This window comes from Zeus faber, assembly GCF_960531495.2.
Source record: "Zeus faber genome assembly, chromosome: 5".
NCBI lineage: Eukaryota > Metazoa > Chordata > Actinopteri > Zeiformes > Zeidae > Zeus > Zeus faber.
The window spans coordinates 23,685,384-23,708,419 of record NC_137192.1 but is presented as its reverse complement, the minus strand read 5'-3'; the positions used below and the strand labels follow the sequence as shown (position 1 = coordinate 23,708,419).

At 40.2% G+C, this 23,036-nt stretch overlaps 1 protein-coding gene across 1 annotated transcript in view; it reads left to right on the top strand.

Moving 5' to 3' along the window:
• The window catches only part of igsf21a (immunoglobin superfamily, member 21a), a gene marked incomplete at both ends in the record, with an annotated part of 255,479 nt that overhangs the window by 110,660 nt on the left and 121,783 nt on the right, over positions 1 to 23,036 (top strand). The gene's annotated exons all lie outside the window — the stretch shown is intronic.

Below are 23,036 nucleotides of genomic sequence, written 5' to 3'. Positions count from 1 at the left end.
GTTAAACAGGTAGGTTGTTAAGTGAGGACTACCTGTACTGTATATATACACATACTGCTGCTCGTCGCTTCCCATCGGTTCTGTCCTTCTCCCTCAGTTGTTTTTCGGTGTATACTGCATGCACAAACACGCTGTCCAGCCGGGCTGTTTCATACAGATGCATTTTCGTTCATAAGGAGAGTCCGGGTTTGCTCAACTAAATCCCCCCCTTGGGGAGTTGTCATTCCACTGGCCTGCCTGAACACGCCTTCCAAGTGGCTGTGATATGCTCCCGTAAATTCATTGTCTTTCTGTGTACAGTCCCGTACGATCGACCAGTTCATGGTCCAAAGGAACAGCCCGTTGATGCGGTCTTCCAGGTCCCGATACTGGTTGCGTCGGGCTTAGTTGTCTGCACCCTGTCCTTCCTCAATGACCCGCGAACCATCTTCTGTGAAATCCCACCGGCAACGGTCCCAGTCTGCACCAAGTTTGCGGTGCAGAACCACATTCACTTCTGTGAGGGTGGGCAATGCATACAGATCAGGGCGTGAAAGTCTCGGATTAAGCCCTCTGGGCCGTCTTTCTTTAGGTCTGGGAGGCTGTTAATGATCGTTCCCACCTCCGCAGCTTTGTATGGGTGGAAGACGTCTATGACGGCCCCAGCTGGGCCGGCAGGATCAGAGCAGGAAACCATGGGCATCTGGACAATGATAGTGGCGCCCGGGTCATCCGGATTAGTCATCTGGTATCTCCGGGCTGTATGGCTTCTAGTCAGGACGGGTTTGCGAAGTAGCCGTTGTAGGACTTGGGATGGCGGTGTGGTCATCAATGGCCGGCGGGCCCAGCACTACAGCCGACGGGGGCAACAGCCCCGGCCCATCTTAACTTGGGTCAACTTTGGGAAACTGGCCGGAGCCAGGGTTATTTTGCTCGCAAATCTATTCACACGTTTCTTCTCTCTTGTTATCAATTTTTTCTCCCACTTACCAAAAATCCTCCAATTAGGACCTTGTTTCTTGAGCTCTTTAGCCTTATCATGTTCCACTAGCTTCGTTCTCAACTGGTCTATTTGTTTTGTGCTAAAACTATCATTTGCCAGGAAACCGAGCCGAGCCCAATTGTAATACCGCTGTCCCACCAAGATTATCAACCATAATTTTTGCCTGAACCGTCCATTCGGAGGGGCCCCTTAATTTCGAGAGACTGACCCATAAAGTCAGTTTACCGTTTAACACGTACAACGCTTCCCTGTATTTATTATATTTGCTCGCTAAATAACTAAATTGAGGACCCTGACAGGGAGAAGTTTAACTTGTCCCTGGGACAACAACAACATTGTCCCTGGGACAAGTTAAACAACATTTTAGTCGTTTCATGTCCCAGACACAGAAACCTTTAATATGTCCCCCACGTGTATTCAACTGTTATACTCTCACCTTTACACGCATAGTTTGTTCGTGAATAGTGAAGGTTTAACAGAAAATACAACAACTGTCACTTAGTCTAAGTTTATTGTATTGGTATTTGTTGTGTTGGCATCTCCCCCAAACCAACTTGTTCGAGGGCTTATATCAACAACGCCACATGGACCGTTACTTAGAAGAGGGGACATTGTATAGATCACGTAGACAGTTAGCAGAGGGGGTAGCCTGGTTTCCTGTCCAGACGGTCTGGTGCAGTGCATTAAGGCAGACAAGTGAAAGGCAACTTCTCCTTTGGTCACACGCGGTTTTAACAGTTTCAACTGTGACCTGCCCGTTAACAAGGCCAGCAGTACAAAATGTTCCTGTTGTTAGTAAAGCAGATATGGGCTTATAAGAGGGCATAGTGTTAGTTCAGTATTTTCCATTACAGGACGTCGCCTCAATATGTGGGAAGTGGAACAAAGGATACAAATGCTGCAGTACAACGGATAGAAGGATGCCTGGTCACCCGAATTCTCACCCACGTGCATTTGTTGATGAAAGTGGCTCATTCTAAACTGATGAGGCAAAAAATGTATAGTGCTTCCCAATTTTGTAATTAGCATAATACCACAGATATAGATCTTTGTGCAGTGTTTCAGCAAAAATGTACTATTTTTTTATAAAAAAATGTTGCAAATGTTATGCGTGCAAGTGAATGGGCTTTGTCCGGGCACTCGCCAGGTGTGGACTGCACCTGGTGACCTCTGCTGAACTGTCCCTTGATAGTACTGAATGTTCCTATTGTTCTGATAATTGTATTTATAACATTGAATCTAGTATGAAAGGTGTACAATCTGTTTGTTTTACTGATGAGAGGAAATAAAAATAATGAGATGGACTCCGCCTTCATGCATTTATTTGGTCTCATTTATAAAGATTATAAATGTGTATATGTTTTAAGTAACACCTGTGTAAAACAAAGTTGTGATTTATCAAACGCATATCTCTTCGAAATGGCTGGTTTATCTATTCAAGATGATGTGATGCGGAAATGGGAGTCAAAATGGACAGGAACACTCATTTATGCACAAATTCGGTATTCTCGCGATTTCCAGATATAAGACCTATCGTGAATTGGGTCGTGATGGTTTCTCATTTTTAAATAGTTGGTCCCCAGAAAAAATGTTGGGAAACACTGATCTAGATCACTCGGGTCATCTGAAAGCCACAGCCAGGTCGTCCACACAAGCAGGCGTAAATGTGGCAAGAAAGCAACGCGATGCTGAAAGAGACCCGAGGAGGGAAACGGGCTTGAATGCTTTCCAAATGTTTCCTCTTGCATGTGAGTAGAGCACCAGTGCCATTGTCCTACTGTTTTAATGTTGTATTGATGTAAAGCACATTGAATTGCTCTGTCCACGAAACGTGCTGTACAAATGAAAATGAATTGAATTGATTGAATCGATTGATGAAGGCGTGGGAAGCAATATCCTCAAGCAAAGCTAAACATGCCGCTGTCTCAGCCACCTAGAGATTAATGGGAATCCTCTCTAGAGACTGTGTGTGCAGGACACAAGCTAACAGAACGCATGCACGCTTCTAGAATTACACGCGAGCCGATCATGTGAACTGACCTCGGACTGCTTGACAAGAACAAAACATGATAATGCTGAAGAAGATTAAAATGTGTCTTGTCATTAGTTGTAAATATTATTTTGGAGTTTATATTTAATTGCAGAATATAGCATTGTTGCCAGTTACGGCAGCTCCTATAAAAAACAATTTGCATAAATAATAAAGTCATAAGAATAAAATTGAGAGGAATTGGCACATAAAAAAATCAAACCTAAAAAATGTAATCCCAGCCCCCTCCTACCTAAACCTCATCGTACCCTAACCTCATCCTACCCCAACCTTTTCCTACCTCAACCTTTTCCTACCCCAATCCTCCTCTTAACCGTTCATCATCCTGCCCCAATCTCCTCCAACCCAAACCTCATCCTGCCCCAACCCATATCTCTTTTTCCCATAACTTCTTCTTACCACAAACTCTTCTTGGCACAACCTCATCCTACCCCAACCTCATCCAACTCCAACCTCCTCCTACCCTAACCTCTTTTTACCCCAACCTCTTCTTACCCCAACGTCATCCAACACAAACCTCTTCTTACCCAGCCTCCTCTTACCCCAACCTATTCTAACCCCAACCTTTTCCTCTTCTTCCCCCAACCTCATCAAATCCCTTTTTTCCCCAACCTCTTCTTACTCCAACTTCATCACACCCCAACCTTTTCTTCCCCAGCCTCTTCTTACCACAACCTCCTCTTATCCAACCTCCTCCTACACCAACCACACCCTCCTCCTGTCTCAACATCATCTTACCCCACCCTCCTTCTACCCTAACCTCATCCTACCCCAACCTGTTCCTACCTCAACCTTTTTTCGACCCCAATCTCCTCCTACATGAACCTTGTCCTGCCCCAACATCTTCTGACCCCAACCTCCTCTTCCAAATCTCCTCTTACCTAACCCTCATTCTGCCCCAACCCCTCTTAACCCAACCTCATCATACCCCAATGTCCTCCTACTCAGATCTTGTCCTGTCACAACCTGCTCCTACTCCAACCTTCTCTCACCCAAACATTCTCCTATCCCAACCTCCTTTTATTTAAATCTTGTCCTGCTCCAACCTCCTCTTACCCCTACATCATCCTGCCCCAATCACCTCTGACCCAAACCTCATCGTGCCCCAACCTCCTCTTATCCCAACCTTCTCCGACCTAAATCACCTCTTACCTTAATCTTGTCTTTCCCCAACCTCCTGTTACCCAAACCCCTTCCTACTCCAACCTCTTCATGCCCCAACTTCCTCTTACCCCAACCTCGTCCTGCCCCAACTTCCTCTTGCTCCAAAATTTTCCAACCCCAACCTTCTCCTACTCAAATCTCGTTCTACCTAAACCTTGTCCTGCCCCAACCTCCTCTTACCCCTACCTCACCCTGCCCCAACTTCATCTTACTCCAACCTCATCCTACCCCAACCTCTTCCGACCCGAATCGTGTCGTACCCCAATGTCTTCCTACCCAAACCTTGTCCTGCCGCAACTTCTTCTGACCCCAACCTCCTCTTACCCCAACCTTCCTGTATCCCAATCTCCTTCTACCCAAACATCATCCTGCCCCAACCTCCTCTCACCACAACCTCGTCCTGCCCCAACTTCATCTTACTCCAGCCTCATCCTACCCCAACCTGTTACGACCCAAATTGTGTCCTACCTCAATGTCTTCCTACCCAAACCTTGTCCTGCCCCAACTTCTTCTGACCCCAACCTCCTCTTACCCCAATATCCTTGTTTCCCAGTCTCCTCCTACTTAATCCTCATCCTGCCCCATCCCCTCTTACCCCAACCTCATCCTACCCTAATCTCCTCATACACAAACCTCATCCTGCCCCAACCTCCGCTTACCACAACCTTGTTCTACCCTAACCTCATACTCTCCTGGCTTCCTCTTACTCCAATCTCCTTGTAACCCAATCTCCTCCTAGCCAAACCTCATCCCACCTCTATCCCAACATCCCCTAATGACCAGGTTAATTTGTGTTCTGGCCCAGTTCATTATTGTGCCAGGGTACAATTATGTGCCTCCTGTTGTGTTCTCATCACAATTGAACCACCTTAACCTGAAGCAGAAGAGGAGGTTTTGTGAAAGGTAGAGGGAGAGGAAAATCAAACCACAGCCAGTCACGCAGGGAGCAAAGATTGCAGATGAATATGTCTTTCTGGCTTTCCTGATATAAATATTTATATTTCACTTAGACCATTTTCACTGCAAGGCCTGATTTACTCTGGGCGATGAAAAAGCTTCTTTTTAAGCCAGAACTTAGCGTGAATTTCATGCCACATTGAATATTGACTATTACACATCTTCAGAGTGTCCCTGACATTAAAGATTTCTGGGCATTTGTTTTTTAGAGCTCGCTAATTTGTGGAGCCAATCAACTGTAAAATACAGTGGCTGCAAATGCCACGACATCCTCCGAGCTTTGTCTAACTTTTGGAGGGTGGAGGGGGCGTTAGAATATTGCCAATTGCTATGTTTCATAATGCTAATGAAGCCGTTAGCGTTTGACAGAGGCACGGCGGTGACCAGTTTTCACCTTCTAAACTCCTGTTCATTCATCACTGTACATGCATGCTGCACTTCCACAATAATTGTGCTCATGCAAATTGTTTTCAATCTTGAGCAAATTTGTGTAACATTAAAAAATATATATGGTAATTAAGAATTAAGAACAGTAATCGGGATAAATGCTTCCATAAGTTATGAGGGAGTTAATGAGCCCCCCCAAGCTAAGACACTGTGTTATTATCTTCACCTCAGGAATCTTCCCACCACCACTTCCTAATCATGACGGCAGCGAGCAAAACGGCTTCATCTCTAATTTTGCCTCCACATTTCAGCGCTCTGGCCTATGGAATCCATTTTAAAAAGTCCAAACGTTTCCTTTCATCTGCAGTTGTCATCATTATTCTGGAGGAAGCCGGGCGAGCATCAGAGGCCTCCGTGGCAGCTGGATTATACATGGTTTGGGTTAAACCCCTTTTCTCACCAAGCTAATGACTTAGACATCCTCAGCCAAGTGGCATCATAAAAAATTTAATCCTCCATTTCCCCCTTTTTTCTCTGAAAAAGTCCTCTCTGCCAAATATATTTAGACTATCACCATTTTGTTTCAGCAAGAGCCTAATTTGTTAACAAAGAGGCTTATTGAAGTTCACCCTTGGTGACCAAGTCACAGCACAGTGTGCGCTGCCAAAAACCGCATCAGAGAAACGCTTTCCTTCATTGTAAATAATCTATCAAGCCAATGTGGCAGCCTAAATTACTACAAAACAAGATCCACTAATAAGCTTGATGTGCATTAGCGATGAAAGTTTTGACTGTCTTTTGAGATTCGGTTCTAGATGAGCCACTCAGTAAAAAGAGTCGTTCAATTTTCTGTCTCTGTGTATTTGATTTGGCTGGTGGTCCTTTGGCTTTATTGAGTTGTGAATGTTGTGAATTCTCACAGGAATCATTCAAATTAGTTACAGAAAAACCCTTTAGTCTAATTATAAAATATATATATATATATATATATATATATTTAATTTAGCAGAGAAATCAAAAATGTGAATCACAAAATGAATTATGTCAAAATGAACTATTTTGGTGGAATGTGAAAGTGTAAATAAGCCAAATTTAACTTGATTGGCCTTGATTTCTTTGCCCTGAACTTGAATTTATTTAGTCCTCAGTATTTTCATTTTGTGAGTTGAAAGATTCACTCGCTGCCAGAGTCACTCTGACTCTCGTTCCTTATGAATGAATCACAATAAGCACTGTTATACATGAATGGGGCCTTTTTCTAACATTTTATTGTTAGTAAACTACTAGTTACTGGTGTGTCCTTAGAAAATTTCATTATAAAAAGATGGGAGCATTTGAAGATTAATTTGTTTGCCTGAGGGACTCCCGAATCCTGAGTCGTATAAAAAGATAGTTTGCAATGAACGAATCATTTGCAAGTCTCGCATCACTAATATTCATGTTATCACAGTATACTGTATTTGCATTTTTTACGTTACAGTGGATCCCGGCAGGCAGTGTGCGGCGTAAGAAAGCGGTTTGAACTGGAAGCGTCCGAAACGACTGTGGGAGTGTCATCTCCACGCTTCCAATTAAAAGTCTCATGTTCTAATCTATCCTGACGCACTCCTGACGTTGCCACGGTGACATGTACACTCAGGCGGCAAATCACTCACAGATAGTGACTGTTGGCGGTGGACTCCGAGGCTCCAAATGACTTCCTGTGTCACCAGGCAGTGCTGATGCGCAGTTCACCAAACTGCTGCTCAGATGGGATTCTTTTGCCTCGGCGGAAGCGTAGGAATACATGTCTAGCTGGTAGCAGCTTATTATGGAGTACAGCGTCAAACTTGTCATTGCCCTTTGGAAGCGTTTCTTCAGATAAGCAAATCTGGTTAAAGTCTGTACACAAACAGATATTATGTTAAACAATGCCTCAATGTCTATCCCCCGCCATATGGGTCGCATTGTTCTAAGCCTTTTGAACTCCTATTGGGGCGCATTATACCTACGCCGATAATTATGAAAATAAATAAATAAAAAGAAACAAACGAAGTCATGATTTTTGATTTAAGTGCCTTGGATTTTTATGTGGCGTAGTATCTTTAAAGTGTGTGGATTAAGTATTTAAAATGCCTTGTTGTTTATTGGCCCAATTACCCCGTTCAAATAGTGGCATAAAAAGACAGAGATGCAAAAACATCAGGCGGAATTCATGGCGTTGGATAAATCTGTCACAGGGCTTTTTTGGGGGGGGCTTTTTTTTATGCGTCTTCTGAAAGCTGTTAGGATATCTCTGAGGGGAAGCCATTTTTCCGCCGTATCAGAAACATGCAGCGAACGTACTGCTGGATTGAATTTCTTGATAAATTGAGTTGAGAACAGTGACAAGGGGAGATAAACCGAATTGTAAAGAAGCTGCGATGCATTGATAGAGTGCTCTGACTCCAGTTGTCCTTTGCAGACATCTCTGACGGGCGCCTTTGTGAATAAGAAACACCCCTGATTGGATCCATCAGTGTGACTCGCGAGGCTGCCCACATCCTCCCAGTGGGGGGGGCTTGCCAATGTGGCATTGAATGACATATTTCTGCACTTTGATAATGCGTTGTGATGTGATATGATATGATATGATATGATATGACATGATATATGATATGATATGATATTATATGATATGACATGATATATGATATGACATTACATGACATGACATGAGATATGATATGAGATTATTTATGAGATTATACTGTATGATATGAATGTGGCATTTGAACGACATATTTCTTCTCTTTGATATGAGATGAGCATGATATTATTTGAGATATATGTTATGATATGAGATTATATGATATGATCTAATTATATATGAGATGATAGGTACAATAATGATGATAGATACAATAATAGATTATACAATATAGATATGAGGTGAAAATAAATGATATTAGATGGGATGATATATGAGATTGTATGATATATGAGATGATGTGATACGATATACCTGAGATATGAGATGAGATGAGAAGATATGATATGTTATATGATATGATACAATATACTGTAGATATGATAGAGATGATATCATATGAGATGAGATGAGGTTAGATTATATGAGATGATATATTATATGATATTGTATTATATGAGATTATATGATATGATATAGATATGAGATGAGATGAGATATTATATGAGATGATATGATATAATATATAATATAGATATGAGCTGATATGAGATGAGATGAGATGATATATGATATGATGACTGCTGTGATTAGCGTACAATTCTTTGCAGTCAGCTCGTTTCCTATCCGTGCATCAAACCTGAATGCTTGTATTTTGTCTCTCTCTTGTCAGAAATCCACTTTTGTTGTATAAGAAGATCCTGGTAATCTATGTTTGTTGTTAACAAAACATGTTATTTACCACAATGAATGATTAATTCATTATTCATTCATTGATGATGTTTAATTGAATGGCAGCTAATTTATTTGTACTTAATTATTCGGGCATTATATATGCTGATGGTCTGAGAGATGCTGACTCTGAAAGATCGTTTTTGTTAATTTGTTGAGAAAGTGTTTCTGTTTGTGGAACTTTAAGAAATATTTATATTAATTCATATAAATATAGAATTTGAGTGGCATTATTCATAATGTAATGTCTTATGAGCAATAAATGAATTTTCAACAACATTGCTGTTATCCCCCTGTTACTCTGTGAGCAACTGCAACAGCAGCCATCAGAGAATTATGATTGACCTTCAGAAGACAAAGGACAGCATGCCTCACTGCCTCAATGCCGTCCAGCGGGACAAACAAGCCCCACATTACGTTACCTTGTTTTTTCTAAAATGTAAAATGCCATTAGAGTCACATTCCATTACAAAAATTATAGTATTAGCGTATGTTGTGAACATGTTTTGAATAACAGGAATATCACATTTTATTATTACATTTTGCAAATGCCACAGTAACGATGGTTATAGTAGCCAGTAGAATGTGATGCAACTTCCTGTTTCTTGTCTCTTACGTTGGCCCGGAGATTTGTGGAAGTGCAAAAGAGTCAATGAAACCCTGATCAAATGCAAGGTTCGCTTCCATTTCTCTTTCAGTATAACAAGGGGATTTATCGTTTGCCCCATTGGACTGCATGTAAGCCCAGTGAGAAGCTGCAGCAGAGTGTACGTGTCAGTTTAGTGAGGGTTGTGTTGACCAGTTACTGAACAGTTTAATAATTAATGATGGAAACCAACATTTCAAACCACAAGACCTGGGTCGAAAAATTCTTCAGCACCGAATTGCATGAAATTATTTTGAGTATTGCAAGAGCTGAGTAATCCTTGTCATTTGAGTCGGAAAATTGAACAAATGAGTATTTGTTTGAAATCCAAAATAAATCGATCTCAAATTTTGTGCGTAACTGGAACACTTCCTCATTCACTCTCTGTCAAAAAAAAAATAAAAATATTTATAACTTTGCTACAGCAGCCTGTGATTTAACTATAGGTGTATACACAGGATATATTTTCCCAAAGTGTCTCTCAGTAAGGAAACAATAGCTACCTGGACTTCTTTATTTTCTTCTTCTTCTTCTTCACAATTTCACTTGACAGCCCTCGCTTGCAGCCGGCTCCAACTGATGTTCACAACACGAGAAACTACACTAATGAGAGCAGATTGGTGGAAGAGCGAGCGAGATGGAGCGAGGGAGCGAAGGGAGAGATTCTTCCTCTTCCAGATGCTGCTTTCTTTCTTTACGTTTGCCCACCGCCCCATCCCCCGAACCGTCTCCATCATGTGGCCGCCGTCTCATGCTTTATCAGGCGGTACAGCTTGATCACGGGGCCTGGATATCCCCCTCGCTCCCGTTGCCAGATCACCAGATATCCCCCACCTAGCCATGTTCCTGTCTCTCTCAGGTCCCCGGGTAGTAGCCAGATCTCCACGGCACCAGGAAGGCTTTTCATTTTTGTTTATTTATTCCCGTTTGCAGTCACATGGAAGCAAGGTTGTGTTTTGGTCTCACACGTCCCCAGAGTGAGTGAGTGAGCGTCGGTGTCAGGACGTGCTCCATGTTTTCATTTGTCTTGGTATTTCTCTTTCTTTTCTTTCAGAGCGACCGATTCGTTCATAGCGACCAATTCGTTTGTAGCGACCGATTCGTTCGTAGAGATCGATTCATTCGCAGCGACCGATTCGTTCAGGGAGATCGATTTGCTCGCAGCAAACAAATCTTTCAAATTATAGTATCGATGCAAGACTCACGACCGATTCGTTCGTCGCGACCAGTTCGTTCCTAGCGACCGATTCGTTCATTGAATCTGATTTGTCGTCCAATTTGTTCATAGTGGCCAAAATGAAATGACACCAATCTCCAAAAACTGCCAAACTTGTCATTCCTACCACCGAGTGGTGTTACCGGTGCTTGTCATTAGAACGCTTCGTACTGAGAGGATGGAGATGAAATGGGCGGCCTGCGCCCCCTGGTTCGGTCCCTCTGTTGAGCACTCGGGTCCGGATTCCTCTGGCTGCGATGCAGGATGATGCAAGGGTGAGACACACTCATAACCGCCAACCCCAAGGCGCCCAATCCAATCTTTCACCCAGATGAACTGCTTCACCATTCAGACTCTATCCACCGTGTTAAATGATACAGCTCTGGTCCGAAAAAGGGGACGAGGAATAAGAATAAAATAACACTCCAATGGTTCTGTGGATTTAAATGTGTGTCAGATGTATAATCAGAATGATATAATAATGGGGAGCCTGACCCACAGGCCGCAACGGAGCCGCAACGTCACAGCCTTTTCCACAGAGCTAAAGCTACAGCTTCAAATGTAGTTTGCACTATGATAAGTTCGATTTAATTTAGTTTGAGCTGTGATTCTCATTTAAATGCGGTTTGAACTGAGATAAATTCAATTTAAATGTAATTTGAATTGTGATAAGTGTGATTCAAACATAGTTTAAACTGTCGTGATGAATGATTTAAATGTAGTTTTAACTGTGATAAGTGCAATTCAAATGTAGTTTGAACTGAAATTAATGATTTAAATGTAGTTTGAACTGAGATTAATGATTTAAATGTAGTTTCAACTGTGATAAATGTGATTTAAATGTAGTTTGAACTGAGATTAATGATTTAAATGTAGTTTGAACTGCGATAAATGATTTAAATGTAGTTTGAACTGTGATAAATGTGATTCAAATATAGTTTGAACTGAAATCAATTATTTAAATGTAGTTTCAACTGCGATATGTGTGATTTAAATTTGTTTTTAACTGTGATAAATGATTTCAATGTATTTTGAACTGTGATAAGTGCGATTTAAATGTAGTTTGAACTGTTATAAATGATTTAAATGTAGTTTGAACTGTGATAAATGATCTGGAGTCACTTGAGCAGTTCAAAATAAGTTCAGAATAAGTTTTCCAGCTCCTCTTGCTTCATTTCACACCCAAATTCTCCTCTACGCTGATGATGCATCGCTGGTTCCCAGAGTGATTTTCTTCAGTCATGAAAAACAAAAAAAACATTTAACATATTTACGTATTTTCAGAGTCTCTTCTCAGAGACCTCGGGATATAAAGATAAAACAGATGAATTTAAGATTGAAGAAGTGTAAAAAAAATAAATGCGCATTATATAATTATTATTATTATAGTTTGTCTCTCAGTACTTAGCCGGGTGAAATTGGGAGACAAAGTCACCCTGGAAATGAGCATTAGGAGTAAATAATGTGTACTACTGTCTGCCTCCTCAATTTAACTCAAGCATGTCTTATTAAAAATGGAAAAAAGGGCCCATGCCACATTAGGGATTAGAAATTTCAAGTATTTAAGCATGAAATTAACAGTGTGCTGAATGCCTAGCAGACAGATAACCACTTCCAGCCGACACCCACCGTACACTATCCATGGATTTGCATTGGAAATGGCAGGAATTGGTTCATGCAGTACTATATATATATATATATATATATATATATATATATATATATATATATATATATATATATATATATATATATATACACACACACTGATTTTACAGACACTAACTTGTCCTGACATTGCATCCTTCTGAATAAATTACTATAAATATATGGGAATATGTACTCTATATACTTTGTTACACTTTATATATTTTATTTATTGTTGTACTCTATATACTCTGCCCAGCACCCTGTCAATGCAGATGGTGGTCCTTGTTCTTTGGAGAGCAGGAGACACACAGGCCGTTCTTTCTTTTAAAACCATCTGTTTTCCACCATGTTTTTCCGTGCTGCTCCAAAGCCATCTGGGATGAAACGTGCACAATGGAGAAACCACACAACGGTGGTGGAGGTGGACACACCAAGAATCTTTAGCCAGTGGTGTAGTGCAGGGTATACTCTTTTTCAGTCTGCATTGCGTATACCCTCTTCTAAATCACCTCTGATGCGCATGATTCGCTGAACACTTGACTTGACCGTTTGACTTGCAGCTGTGTCATGGGGCACATGCACAGTCCATTCGACATCTACATGGAAAGGTCCAGGGTGACACTGCCTTTCTGCGTAAATGTACATTATGAAAGGAGACTATGTATAATTTCTTACGTACGTGCTTTGTGGACTGAACAAGCTGTGCACGTCACTTGATGTTATCACGTCAACTCAAAACTTTCAGCGCTCACTGACAAAATGGCAGCATTTAGCGTCTTCTAAACGTTGCAAGGCTTTAACTTGAGTAAATGTCCTAGTGCTTCGAAGTGTTGGAAGCCACCTGGGCTTGTAAATCTTCACCAACGAAGGGGCAGAAGTTTAACACCAAGTGGGACACCAAGAAGGCCCGGCTGCTGTGGGTGACATACATGCTCCATTTTTGTGGTTATTATCGGTGCTGACCCCAGACTAGAGGTCTCTGCATACGCCCGTGGAGGAATGTACACACAAACAAACAAGCGTGTGAGAACTCCCTGCACATGTAATATGGTGGAGACTCCCCGCCACCAGCTCCATGTCCCGACTGCAGATATTCACCAGAAAGTCCTGGGTTGCCCCACTTGATGTTAATGAGTGTGAGTCTCACTCCTTTGTGCTTGCCACCGCAGTTACCGGGGCTGCAGAGCTGGCACAAAGCTAAGTCTAACCTAATGCCAAGCGGTGGCGGTACAAGCCCTATTCCGTCAGTAGTGATGGGAACGTGAACTCGCTGGCCAACCAGACCATTGAGCAGAAGATCTACAGGGAGTGTAGTTTGCTATTTCAGTGTAACGGGGCAAACCGGCAATACTCCAGACGCGGGATGTTCCTTCGGTATGAATGAGAGCAGCTGTTCCCTTGAATAAACAAGGTTTCAGCCATCGTCTTGCAGATGACAAAAAGTCATATCTATCGGATAAAAAAGATCTGCACAACGCATGCAGTAGAAAAAGTTAAAAGTGAAAACAAAGATGAAAAGGAGTCAAAGAACACAGTACACAATATGTCCATCTGTTCTGTTGTTGCCTGTTGGGCTTGAGTTTGTCACGTTGTGATTTGAGCAATTTTTTATGCCGAATGCAGTACCTTTGAGGGTACTGGACAATATTTGTCATTGTTTTGGGTTGTTAATTGATTTCCAGTAAACAAACATCTGTATAAAGCAAGCATATTTGTCCACTCCATGTTGATAAGCGTATTAAACACTTCAAAAGGTACATTTTGAACGCATAAAAAAATGTGCGATTAATTTGCAATTAATCACAACTAAAGCAACACGATGTAACTTTTGGTATTGGGGTTTTGGTGCCCCTGCAATTTCTGAGTGCAATAGAACTTTTATTCAACTGTCATAAAACTCGGCCCAGAGTGTGAAAATAACTTATTTAACCGGACAAATGTCAACCTTAATGGTCATGTTTCAGTAACAGCCTATGTTACAATCGCAAATATGATGTACACCAGGTTATAGCACCGCTTGCATGGACCTTGCTGCTTCAGCGAGCACTCAGTCCACCGCTCCCCCGGAGCTCTCGTCTTGTGGCTCCGGGGGAGCCGTGGTGAGAGAGGGCGTGGGGATCATTCCCCTGCTACTGGTGTAGGTACCAGATGTGCTCAGCCTGGCAGATCAGATGCATGTGCAAGTCAGAGGGTGAAACAAAGTCCATGGTCCATTGAAAGTGAGGGCCGGCGCACTCCGGTTGAGGTGCGGGTACTGGGAGCACCACTGGCCAATCTATTCCGCACCAGACATAACCAGAAATTTTCGCCAGCGAGCTTAGAATTTTGCCCTTTTTTAAAAAGAAATTAACCAGGCAAAAAATGCTTATTACCGGAGCCAAACATCAAGGAAGTGACATAGTGCTGTAAAGCGTAACGCACATTCCCTGCGGTTTCTTATTCCAAAACCGAAGTCACATAGTACAAGAACAAGCATTAGTTATTATTATTGTGAAAGAAATGCCATTCTCAAAATTACAAATCAGTGTACCATCAAAATGATTAAGCTGTTATTTTAAGGTTAAAAAGTTAGATAGATGATATAGTTAAATAGTGTTGCTTTAACTATGGACAATCATGTGATTAATCGCAATGAAATATTTTAATAGATTGACAGCCATTATTATATATATATATATATATATATATAGGGTCATTTGCCGGCTTTTTTCTTCTTCTTTTCTGCATCACTTGAAAGTGAAGAATCAGAGCTTCAAAACAAGCTGTCACTTGTGCAAATCAAGCAAATATTTTTCAAGCAGTGACTTGTTAAATGACACAGTGTGGTAGCTGTGTTTCTGAGATAATCACCTTTAAAGTTTTCCCCACACTTGGCTTCATTCAGCCAGCTCCCAGAATGCAAATGGTATGGAGGACCAACAAAGCCGCATGGCTTCTTCTCACATGGCCACTTGACACCCTGCTGAATGGCCACTTGACACCCTGTTGAATGGCAACTTGACACCCTGCTGAATGGGGGCAATCTCTGCATTGTTCATTGGTTCTTGAAATTATTCTGTTTCATCGTCACATTCAGGTTTAAATCCGCTTTTTGAAATGTTCTCCAAGTCCGGGATACCGCCGGTATCGGATTTAGCATCGCTGTCGGAGAACTGACTATCATCGCGGAAAATTAAGTCCAGTACGCGCTGCTTACATGGACTTGTATCTATCGCACTGGTCAGATTAAGGTCTGCGATGTGATTTTGATCTTTCCCCACCTGCTTCTTGTATTCCAAAACCTGGAGGGTCGCTTTAAAGGAAACGATCAATTGGCGTTGTTCAGCGCTATTCAGCATCTCGGTAAGTGAACTGTGTTTCCCATTGTAATCTAATTGGAATATTTAACGCCACAGTTCAACACTTCTACAATTTATAAATCAAACTTGTTTTTTATAAAATACGTTGAGGAATTTAAAAAAACACAACAAAGGAACACAAATCTGGAAAAAAAATGTTTTTCTTCTAGAAAGGTTTTTTCAACTTATTTGGCTGATCCTGGCGATTTTTGAAATGTGCGACAATGTGTTTTTTCTTGCGGTGGGTCACATATACGTATATATATATATATATATATATATATATAAAATATTATAATTCTTTATTTTATTATTATGGGAATTATAATTATTGTTGTTATTATTTATTTATTTATTTATTTATTTATTTTGTTGCCTACCCACACTGAGAGCTCAGGGCATGTTAGTGCTTTTTCTTGCTGACAGGGAGTGGATGTTTGTTAGTTGGGATGGACAGTTTTTGGACTTTAGGAGTTCATATGTAAGCCGGTGCATTCATGCTACACTGTGGGTGCATGTATATTCTGCAGTACCCCTCAAAGAAAATTGGTTCCTGCGCGTATGAAGGTTCCCTTTCAAATCACCCACTAAAGAGATGATCTTCACATAAATAGTGGATAGTTATGTAGTTGTCTTACCCTGTAGTCTCTGGGCCAGCATTGAAGCATAACTTGACTGCTCTTCTGTCGTTAATGTTAATACCACATGATCCTTACTCCCTGAAGTCAAGCAGCCGAAGTTAAGCGACCCTTTTTGGCTGAACTAAATGCAAGAGTAGTCTTACATGTCACTGTTTGGAAGGGCGTGACACGGGCATTTATCTTTGCTGGACGGGCCTTTTTTGGCAAAAATCAAGAGTATATCCACTTCTCCAGGCACCACTACACCACAACACCGCTCAGAAACTAATGGGAAAATACTCCCGTCACAGAATATGTATAGATATAGTCATACATAGTGTAGATATAGTCCTACATTGATCAATTCAAACATAGATACAGTATAGCCAGGTTGGACATATTTTGACGTGAAATGCATTGGACCGCTTCTGTGATATTCATCAAATTTGATGTTTTTTCTTTGATTTCTGCTCCGTATGTGGATCGATTTGGATGAAACTTCAACCATGAAATGTTTGTGACATACCGGTTCAAACCAGACATAAACCGTGTTTGTAGGTTCTACCGATGTTGTGTTCCAGATAGTTTTAGATTTAAAAATTCAGAGAATTTTCCCGGAACAATATCAATAACCCTAGAGGTTGGACCCCGAATAATAATATTAATATAAATAATAATCAAGTAATATAAAGATAATTGACCAAATGCAATAAACCAACGATATAATTAAAAAACATGTACCTATGGAAATATACAACAAAGCTAAAAATTAACTACAAAATGGAAAAAATATTCAATATACAATAAATCTAAAAGCAACGAACAACAATGAACATTTAGGCAATAGACAGATTCACTCCCATGTGTTTTAGTTTTTTCATTGTTTTCACAATTTGATTAATTTCTAAAAAATTAGATGTGGAATTGTCATCAGAACTATGAAATGGAGGCAGTCGTTGTGAACTGCGTATAAGGATGCATGTAATTGTCTAAATATGAGCTTAAAATCGTGCACTTTCTGTGCCCAAAGAACCCCTGTTTCCAAAATGTCCCTCACTGTTATCATTAATAACTTCTCATTTGCTGTCGAGAGCTAATTAGGAAAAAATATTATTGGATTCAACTACAGACGTACTGAGATGCAAACAATATAAAGAGAAAGTTAATAAGAAGAAACCAAAATAAATTTGTGCCCAATGGGAATGAAAGAAACAAAAATAATAATAATCTGCGTCCTCTACTGCAGGTACAGTACATGAAGCAGGATTCAAACAAACAAATTATAGAATTATTGGGGTGTGGTCATGTGATCTGCTGGTCTTTTGAGGATGTTTTTATCAGATTTACCAAATATTAAAATGTACTCATCTTATTTTTTCAGTGCTTTATCAGTAATGAACTTTTAGAGCACTTTGACATTTTTTACGATCTTACTGGCTATCTATCTGTCTGTCTATCTATCTATCTATCTATCTATCTATCTATCTATCTATCTATCTATCTATCTATCTGTCTGTCTGTCTGTCTGTCTGTCTGTCTGTCTGTCTATCTGTCTGTCTGTCTGTCTGTCTGTCTGTCTATCTACCCATCAAGGTTTCACAGCTTTTCTTTGCATCTGTTCCTCAAGTCTCAGTAATTTGATGTCAGATAGTTTTCTTTTAATAAAGTGTCCTCCTCCTCCCCCTCTTCATCCTCTTCCTCCTCCTCTTCTTCCTCCTCCTCCTCTTCTTCTCCCTCCTCCTCCACCTCCTCCTCCTCTTCTTCATCCTCCGCTTCTTCTTCTTCCTCCTCCTCTTCTTCTTCATCCTCCTCCTACTCCCCCCCTCCTCTTGCCCTCCTCCTCCTCTTCTTCCTCCTCCTCCTCCCCCTCCTCCTCCTCCCCCTCTTCTTCTTCCTCCTCCTCTTCTTCCTCTTCCTCCTCCTCATCTTCCTCCTCCTCCTTCTCCTCCTCTTCCTCCTCCTCATCTTCTTCTGCCTCCTCCTCCTCCGTCTGACAGCCCCTTCCTCCTTCCTTCCTCTGACCGTGCATTCTGATCATCAATGAAACCAATAAAACTTCTGTCAGGAAACACTTCTCCACATCAGCTCCTCTATAAAAATTACACTAAAAGTTACAACAAAAACAAGACATTAACAGAACATATAAGACACATTGGGGAGCGATAAATGAATTACAGGGGTAAATAAAATGGCGGCGCTATTAACGACGAACACCTCTTTCCGCACACACGTCGCAGGAAAGAGGCGAGGGGAGGGGGAGGAGCCAACATTTAAGGGACGCCATGGACAGGAAAAGACCTCCAAAGGGGAAGAAGCTCCAATTATCATTTCCTGATGGAGGATTATTGAAATAAAATAAACTACAATGAATGAAATAATAAATAAAATACTAATGATAATAAAATAATAACAACTCAAATAGTAATGCCAATAGAAATATGATTTTGTTATAATGCATGCATTATTATAATATTATAATGCATGCAATGCAATGCAATACAATGCTACACACGTACACTGGTGGGGGAGGCATGAATGTATTAAAATGCATGGGTTTATATTTTGTTCAGAGTAGCAGGAGGTAAACGCTGGATACTGGTTTGGCTTTTTCTCTATTGAATGGTCTATTTAATTCAAGGTTGGGCGAGAGTAGGGATATAGGGTCATCCCCTCAGGATGAATTTAATTCATAACAATTTAACTGGATATTAATATTTGCACGTTTGCACGCCTGCGTACCCATCAGCCAGTGTGGTAACTGCGAGCACCAACACTTTGGATTATGGGTAGTGTAGTACTTCTACATGACGTCGCAAATAGAACATGTTGATATCAAGGTTGATATCTAACAGACTGAGGCTTTTACAGGAGCAAAAACAGATGATAATTTACAGTACATGGCACAGTTATTTATAAACATCATAAACGCAAACTTACCATCACCCTAACTACAAAAAATACAATTCTGCACCATTCTGTTATGCATTCTGATTCAATTGCCTCATGGGTAAGGTAGTTATATTATTAAAAACCTAAAAAGGAAAAGAAGGTATGGGTGAAAAACTACATGCATGTGTTACTAAAGGTTCATTTGGTCAGGGAATTTACCTGCATTGTCAATATTGCTTTATTGACACTACCGCCCCTCTAAAAGTACATGTTCACCACTGTCCAAAACTGTTTCCCTTATTTTGGTAGCTCTTTTAATTACTGAGATATCGGGCTTCAAAGGTGACCTCTGCCAAGGTTTAAAGGTCAATATCTCAATTTAGGGTCCACTGAAATCTGTAAAACTTACACATGTTAACCTTCAAAAAAAAAATCTAACCCTGCTATTGCACAGGGGGTTCTAAGTGTGGATTCCCAGACCATTCACAATCTCAATGGAATTTAATTGGATATATATATATATATATATATAATTTATTTGTATGTAGCATATAGTATCTTGTATGTAGCATATATAATCTAGTTTGTAGCATATAGTATCTAGTATGTAGCATATAGTATCTAGTTTGTAGCATATATTATCTAGTATGTCTATGTATGTGTATCTATCATCTAGTATGTAGCATATAGTATCTAGTATCTATCATCTAGTATGTAGCATATATAATCTAGTATGTAGTATATAGTATCTTGTATGTAGGATATAGTATCCTGTATGTAGCATATAGTATCTAGTTTGTAGCATATAGTATTTAGTATGTAGGTTATAGTATCTTGTATCTAGTATGTAACATATAGTATCTAGTATGTAGCACATAGTAAATTGTATATAGTATGTAGCATATAGTATTTTTTTTGTAGCATATAGTATTTTGTTTGTAGCATATAGTATCCAGTATGTAGTATCTAGTATCTAGTATGTAGCATATAGCATATAGCATCTAGTATCTAGTATGTAGTATCTAGTATGTAGCATTTCATATATAGTATGTAGCATGTAGTATCTAGTATCTAGTATCTCATACATATTATCCAGTATCTAATTTGAAGTATCAAAGTATATAGCACATAGTATCTAGTATCTTGTATGTAGTTATTTAATTGTGTTAAAAATATGAAATGGTGTTACATTCGGTGAATAGTACAGTATTACTTGTTTAGGACTCAAAATTCAAAGGTGTAGGACTTGGGACTTGAGAACTAAGACTTGTCCCACCTCTGGCATATAGTATATAGTATTTAGTATGTAGCATATAGTATCAAGTACATAGAATTTAGTATCAAATATGTGGTATATAGTATCTAGTATGTAGCACATAGTATCTTGTACGTAGCATCTAGTATATAGCATATACTATCTAGTATGTAGGTCATAGTATCTTGAATGTAGCATCTAGTATATAGCATATAGTATCTAGTTTATAGCATTTAGTATCAAGTATTTAGTAAAGTATCTAGTATATTGCATACTGTATGTAGCATACTGTACTGCAAGTTACTGTATCAGTGTTCTGGGTTACTGCATACTGCGCTGTATTGCTGTTCTGTTCGGTGTTACTGTATTGCTGTGTGGTACTGTTGTATACTGTACTGAATATCTCCATACTCACTTTATTCACATGCACTTTACTGCACATATCTGTATATACAAATAGCCTATCCATATACATAGCTCTATTCCCTTCACTTCTATTTTGTACTCCCACTCTGAATTACCTTTTTGATTCTTATTTTATTTTAATTTGATTTTATTTATATTATTCTATTCAGTAAATGCATGACGTTTTAGGAATCAGTTAGTTTCGGTTAGTTAGCTAGGTAGGAATTAGGTTAGCTATTATGCCCGGTTTAGTAACTATTGTGCATAATCTCCGGCTGCATTGCAAAGACATTACTAGTTACTACTAGACATTACAACATTACAGTAAGTACTGTTGTATAAAGTACTCTATAGTACTGTAAAATGTATGTAATATATAGTATATAGCATAAAGTACTGTATTGAGTATAGTATCTAGTATGTAATATATAGTAAATAGCATTAAGTCCTGTATTGAGGATATAGTATCTAGTTTGTAATATATAGTAAGTAGTATAAAGAACTACATATTGTATTGTATATAGTATCTAGCATGTAATATATAATAAGTACTGTAGTATAAAGTACTCTATATAGTGCTGTATATTGTATCTAGTATGTAATATATTGTAAATAACTAAGTACTGAATTGAGGATCTAGCATGTAGTATATAATAAGTACTATAATGATAAGTAGTATAAAATACTAGTAAACAGTATGTAGCAGCAGTGTAGTAATAATGTGCAATGGGCAACGCAGGAGCAGAACAGAAAGCCTATTTATTTCATTTGAGGTTTATTGGTTTGTTTTTGTTCATGTAATTCACATCTATTCTTCGGTCCTGTCAAATTTTCCTCACGTGCAATCCAAACATTGGCAGCAGGCAGCCGTGCACTGCAGCCGCCTTTCTTCCTGCAGCGTCCTGCGGAGCAGTGCGAAGCCTCGGGTCCAGCCTCATTCACACCAACATCCCAATGCATTGGAAAAACAGCCTCATTCTGGTAGTTTCCTGCCCAATTAACCCCTGGGATCCCTCCTCTCCCGATCTGTTCCCAGTGGCAACTGCCTCGTCCTCCAGCCTTTACATCCACTATTTCATTTCTTTGCTTTTCCTTTGTTTGTCACTTTATTTTCTCCGCTTGAATCTTGTTGAAACAACGACGGCCTGTCACTTGTTACTGTGGCCGACCAGTGAGGCACGGCTCCCAACAATTCCGTCGTAGCGAACAAACGTTGGTAAGGACTCTGGAGTTGCGAGTCACTCCAGTAAAAGGAGTGAATCTTCACCTCACCAACTGAAAATATTTCCCGAGGACTAAACTGAAGATCAAGGCAAAAGCAGATGTAGTTTCTGAGCATAATTAATGTTGAATGTGACCAAAACAAATCACTCTGACGGAATTAAATCTGTTCGAATTCCATTCGCGACTCAAGAGACGAACCGACACTCCTGACTCTCATTCGTGGTTCAAGAAGTCCGCACTCCACCGACCCAGCCAAACGAACGCGGAGTCGCAGAATCAAACCACTTTACCCTTCACTCTCTAAGATCCCAAACTCTAAAACGAGTGGAAACTTTCATCGCTACTAATTGTTCTGACTTTCAGAGTAAATCTTCAGCTTGTTCTGGTGAACGCAGGGCTGCTATTCCGTCCGGAACTGATTGAATTCGACGAATCGGTGCAGCCTTGCAACTTTTATCTTGCTACACAGGAGCTGGTTTCCATGTTTGTTTTGGGGTGGAATTCGAAAAGGTGTCACCGTGGTTGGAAAGAAACGGTAAACAAACAGTCTCCTGGCAGTGATCCCTTCATCAGCCCTCCGCTGTCAGCTCACACTCAGCTCATCTCCCTCCCGGTGATGGACCAAATAACCGCCCGTGGACGCTGCATCTCAGACACACTCGGAATCACAAGTACATTTTTATTTATGAGGAATTTGCAGTGGTGAAGATTGGTGCGTTTTTTGTACAGACAGTTGGCGTAGACTGCTGGTGAAAACACTGCAGATTGTGAATTCAGTGTACAGCCCCCTACTCCGTACTTACACGTTCCCCACTTAGCTGCTGCAATGCAAGTCTGAAAGAAAAAACGTCCA